This window comes from Ovis aries, chromosome 16, assembly GCF_016772045.2.
Source record: "Ovis aries strain OAR_USU_Benz2616 breed Rambouillet chromosome 16, ARS-UI_Ramb_v3.0, whole genome shotgun sequence".
In the NCBI taxonomy this organism is placed as follows: Eukaryota; Metazoa; Chordata; class Mammalia; order Artiodactyla; family Bovidae; genus Ovis; species Ovis aries.
The window spans coordinates 18,612,378-18,618,377 of record NC_056069.1 but is presented as its reverse complement, the minus strand read 5'-3'; positions in this window follow the sequence as shown (position 1 = coordinate 18,618,377).

Here is a 6,000-nt window from a genome sequence, read left to right as displayed (position 1 = left end):
CTAGGAGTCCTATAATTATTGTGGCTATTATAAATAGTATATGTGCTTTAAAGTTACAGTTTCTAATTGTAAATATAGGAATGTTATTAATTTTTGTTTAATGACTGTGTATCCTTCATCTATATTAAACTCTTAGTAATTTGTAGAATTTCTTTGAGTTTTTATTGAGACAATAATGTTGTTGTTTAGTCACTAAGTCGTGTCCAACTCTTTACAATCCCATGGACTGTAGCCCACCAGGCTCCTCTGTCCATGGAATTTCCCAGGCAAGAAGATTGGAATAGATTGCCATTTCTTTCTCCAGGAAAGTCTATAATATCTCTAGTGAATAATTACAATTTTATTTCTTTTCAATACTTTTCACTCTTTGAGTTAAGCCTAAGTCATTAACTGCAACTTCTTACTCTATGTCAGTCTGTTATGGATTTAACTTTTAGCAGTGATTCACAAACTTTAGTGAGAGTAAGAATTTTGGAGTTGTTAAAATGCAGATTCCTGGAACTCTCTCTCCAGAGATGCTGATTTAATAGGTCTAGATAGTGGAAGCCTGGCATGCTGCAGTCCATGGGATTGCAAATCACTGAGCGACTGTTCTAAACAGAACTGAAATAGTGGGATCAGTAATCCGCATTTTAATATACACCCTTTGTGATTCTGCTATAGTTGTTCAGAGAGCTACAGTTTGGAAAATTTCTTACATATAACCCATCCCTTCTTATATTTATTATTGCCTCCCCAATGAAATTATAAACCCTTGATGACAGAGATTTAATCGAATCCCTCTTTCTATCCTTTGAGCCTAGAATAGGAACCTATAAACAGTAGATGCTAAATAAGTGTGCAGATGGTAAAAAAGGAATTTTAGGAAAGTTGTTGGAAGGACTTTGTGTGAAGTTGCAATTTAAATGCTATAAAAATATTTTCTCATATGCATTTTATATACATTCAAAAGCTGTCTTTGCTATCATAGAGGAAGAACAATGATTGCAATTTGATAAATACATTGACTGAGTGACTACCAACCCTTACCTCTTGCCAAGCTTAATGGCCTCATTTCTTTCTGGCACTGAAAATGCAAACTATGACAAATAGTTTCAGACAAGTCATTTTCTTTTTGGTATCTTTCTGTTCCGATATCTAAGATGTTTGTAAAATTTATGTTCTCAGGACAGGATATAAGTGAGATATGGAGTAAGAACATCCCTTAAATTATCTTAACAATCAGTATTATAATTATCTTCCTATAAATCCCAATCACTTGAAAATGTTAATAACAAATGGTTTTCAACTGTGAAGGATTGTCACTTACTGTGATTTTGACATTAGCTATGATTAATTTGATTTTAAATATTACGGAACTGCTTTCTGAATCAACTATATTACCGGAAGGTAAAGTCTAGCAGCTTATTTTGTGCATTCAATTGATATCTTTGATACCACAAATTCCTGGGAAGACCCAGTCTAAACAATATTTTAAATTCTTATATGTTTCATTTCATAAAAAAATGCTTCTCAAATAGGTGAACTGTCTTAAGGCTTTAATAATTCTATGTGTTTGCTTTTGGCTGTGCTGGGTCTTCGCTGCTGCGTGGGCTTGTCTCTAGCTGTGGCGAGTGGGGGCTATTCTCTGGCTGCAGAGCACAGGCTTCTCATTGTGGTGGCTTCTCTTGTTGCAAAGCATGGGCTCTAGGGCGCCCGGGCGTCAGTAGTTGCAGCGTGTGGGCTCAATAGTTGGGGCACTCGGCTTCGTTGCTCTGCAGCATGTGGAATCTTCCAGGACCAGGAATTGAACCCATGTCTCCTGCATTGGCAGGCGGATCTTTACCGCTGAGCCACCAGGGAAGCATGAGATCTGTCATGATCTATATCTTATTGAATGACTAAATAATGTAGCGTCAAGACAGGTTACATTTTAATGATGTGTTGAAACAGAGCAACCATTAAGAAAGCATTAAAAAATTTACATTGTAAAACTATTTAGCAGGCATGATTCTTTTGGAATGTTTAGGATATTCCACATTTATACTATGTTACTCTAAATTTTATGTATTGGTAATTGTTCAGTGTACCTATGGGTTTACAAAACAATTCAGCAGATGGAAGTTCTGTTTTCTTGGAGGATTTAACACTTATACTAGGTTGGTGTTTCACAAACTTGTCTGGTTTTAATAATCACTAGAAATAAATGTTTAAAAAACACAGATTTTTTAGCCCCTCCCTAGTGATCCAACCCTACCTTGAACAACTCTGAAATAACCAATGGTAAGAATCTTGATAAGTTTCCTCTCTTTCTCTTTAAACATTGCATATCTTCTCCTGCCCCCACCCCACACATACATATACTTGCTACTGAAGAGATAAACTGTATAATTTATTATGCATTCAGGATGATTGGGTAATCATTTATTTTTTGTGAAAAGTTTATAATTTTGAGGTAAGAGAAGATACTAAGGACACTTCTATTAATAGAGTATCACGTAAGATTTTGTAAAAATATTAGAAATATCATTACATTTTAAATCCTATATCATATACTAACAATTAAAAATGTTTTTTGTTGCTTTTTGGGTCTTTCCTTCAGACTGCTACTATCATGAAATTGTAATAAGTAAGCAGAAAGAGAAGACAGGGGGAGAAGGGGACAACAGAGGATGAGATGGTTGGATGGCACCACCGACTCAATGGACATGAGTTTTAGCAAACTCCAGGAGTTGGTAATGAACAGGGAAGCCTGGTGTGCTGCAGTCCATGGGGTTGCAAAGAGTCGGAAATGACTGAGCAACTGAAGTGAACTGAACTGAAGCAGAAAGAGGCACCAGGGACTATGTTCTATCAAAAAAATGTGTGCACCTTGGCTGCCTACAAGAATATCAAAACAATGAAATTGTCTTTAATTGAAATGAGCATTTTAAACTGTCACTGGAATGTTTTTATAGCTTAAGATATATCTTCAAAACAATCTATCCTATGAGTGTAACCCGTAGCCAGTTAATCAGTGTTTACTGATTATTTGTCATCAATGACAGTAGGGGCCAGCTTTGAAAATCAAACTGAGTGGAGACAGGCAGGGGTGCATTTGTGACTAAATTCTTAAGTGAAGAAAAGATAATGTGTATTGTTTTAAATTATCCATGTTTCTTTTTCTTCCACACAGATCATTAAGAGCTGGCTGTGAACGCAAATGTGTTATCTTTCATCTCTGTTCTTGGTTTTACATATCTATTCTAATGCATGTGAAATATCTCTTTCCAAGTGATAAAGCAACTGTGCAAAGTGCTCTAGGAAATGCGCGTGCAGCAGCTGTGGATTCTACTCCCCAAAGCAGTTTGTTAGTCATTCAGTTTGCTATAACTTCATTCATTTCAGCTTCTTTCTTCTAGAACTAGGCTGAGGAAAAAGTGGTCTTTTTCAGAAAGCTTAAAGAGATGCGGCAAGTAAGTGACCTCAGTGGTGGACATAAAAATAGCCATCTCCTTGTAATTTAAAAATCTGCAAAGGAATTAGCTCATGGTGCATTGAAGAAGGAGGTTTCAGAATGTGTGGTGATTAAGAGCATGCTCATTCACAGCTGGAACAGAAGATGGCTAGCTCTTCACTGGGTCAGCTTCCTCTTCTGCCAGGGTATGCAGCGGGGCTCTCTTTCCTAGCCTTCCTTCCAGTTTAAGTGTGGCCATATGGTAGAGTTCTGGCCAATGGCATTGGAGCAGAAGGGCTGGCTCATTCATACTTACCAAGCAAGACTCCTTCTCTTTCTCCTGCAGCATAAGAAAGCCCAAGGTGGAAGGATCCTAAGTTCTCAAATTACCATTTGGAAGAGAGGGATTTTATATGAGCTATAAACAAATGTATATTGTTAAGTCTCAGAAATTTTGTAGTTAATCTGATACAGCGGTTAGCCTGCCCCAGCTGATACCACAGAATAGTACTATTGGTCAACGATTCTACTCCTCAGCCTGTAGAAAGCAGGAAATGGTTGCCTCTTCAATAGTACTTGCTGGATAAGACCTTCTTTGGCATTCTACTTTGGACAAGTTTTCCCAACCTCACCTTTGTTATTGCAGTTGCCTACTAACTAGATCTTGGCTTCTGTTGGTGCCCTCCTCTATAGTTTATTATCAAAGCAGAAACCAGGGTGATCTCATGTCATTCTTCTCAACTCCCTCCAAGCTCTCCATTTGATTCAGAGAAAAAGCTAAGGCCTTTTCAATGACCTACAAGACCATTGCCCACCTGCCACTTCTCCTCATCACTTCTCTGTGCTTCTCTCCTAACACTCTCCCTTTCCCTTGTTCTGAACCAGCCTCACAGATTGCTGTGCTATTCCTTGAGCAGAACAGGCATGCTCTTGCCTTAGAGCTTCTGTGTTTGTTTCCTCTGTCTGGAATACTCTCTTCTGGGATATCCTTGTGGTTTGCTCTTTGCTCAGAGAGGCTTTGCTGAGCATGCTATTTAAAATGACCGCTGCTTTCACTCTCTAACCCCTTCCTCTGTTACTTTCCTCTGTAGCACTTACTACCTTCTAACATACTACACACATTTCCTTTTTAATGTTGTTCACTGTATGTTCCCCTGCACGCCCCTATTAAAATGAAAGCTCCATGAGAAAGGATTTCTGACTTTTTGTTACAGCCTAGAGTAGCACTTGGCAAGTAATAAATAATAGATACATTTTTGTTGAATGACTAAATGCTCTTAAATAGATCAGTGCCATGTGCCAGAAGAGCACTAAAGGGAAACTTCTAATTCCCACGGGGATCTAGCAAGGAAAGTTCTCCTGGAGAAACTTCTTCTTCTTCTGGGCCTGGAAGCTGATGTACTTGCTAGGAGTCTGAGCCAGTGGTCACTGTTTAGTCCTCTTCTTAGGTGGCCTGTGAGCATCATTTGACACAGCTGTGATTGTTTTCCTGAAGCGCGGTCTTCACTTGTCTTCAGAGTACCACACCTGCCCGGCTGTTCCCCTACTTCCTTGGCAGTCCCTTCTCAGGCTCTTTAGCAGTTTCCCTCCATTTCCCCCACTGAATGCTGGAATACCTAGGGTTCAGTCCTAGCCCTCTTCTCATCTTTCTGCGCTCGTTCCTCGGGGTATCTGATCTAATCTCAGGGCTTTAAATGCCATTTGTATACTCATGACTACCAAACATATACTTCTAAGTGGTATCTCTTCCTTGAACTCCATACCTATGTATCGGGGTTGGGGGCGGGGCTACTGGGCCTCTCCTCTTGGATGTCTAATAAGTATCTCAAATGTAAATGCCCACAACAGAGCCTCTATTTCCCGCTTGCCTTGTGTTCCTGATCTCATTTAATGGCAGCTCTGTTCTTTTGGTTGCTCAGGCCAAAAGCCTCGGAGTTATCTTTAATTCTCCCCTCCTCTGCCAATGCCACTTTCACAATATAACCAGAACCACTTCTTAGCATCCCCACTGCCAGCACTCTGGGACTGCTTGGGTGCTACTAGCCTCTTAAACAGTGACTTTGTTTTTGCTTGTTGCTGCTCTTCAGCCAGTCCTCACACTGACACCAGCTTGATCCTATTAAAGCCTAAGTCACATCGTGTCTCTCTTCGGCTCAAAACTTTCCAATGGTTTCTCCTATGCCCTCAGGGACCTGCAAGGCCCTCCTTGACCTGACATCATCTCCAACCACGATTCCACTCATTACTCTTCTCCATCGGCTATCTTGCTGATTCTTGGCTATTCCATATATGCTTTTGCTTCAGAGCCTTTGCATTTGATATTCCTTATCTGGAATGTTCTTTCCCCAGATGTCTGCTTAGCTAGCTCCCTCATTGGCTTCAGTCATTCCTCAAAATTCATCTTTTTTAAAAAAATTCATTTGTTTCAGTGAGGATTTTCTTGATTGCTTTGTCTAAGATTTTAATGGTTTCCTGCCTCCACTTCTCATTCCCTTTCTCTTTTTTTCCTTCTTTGCGGTTTTCAGTAATGTATTTTATCTTCATATTTGCCTTATCTATTGTCTTTTTCCTCCACTTCAGTATGA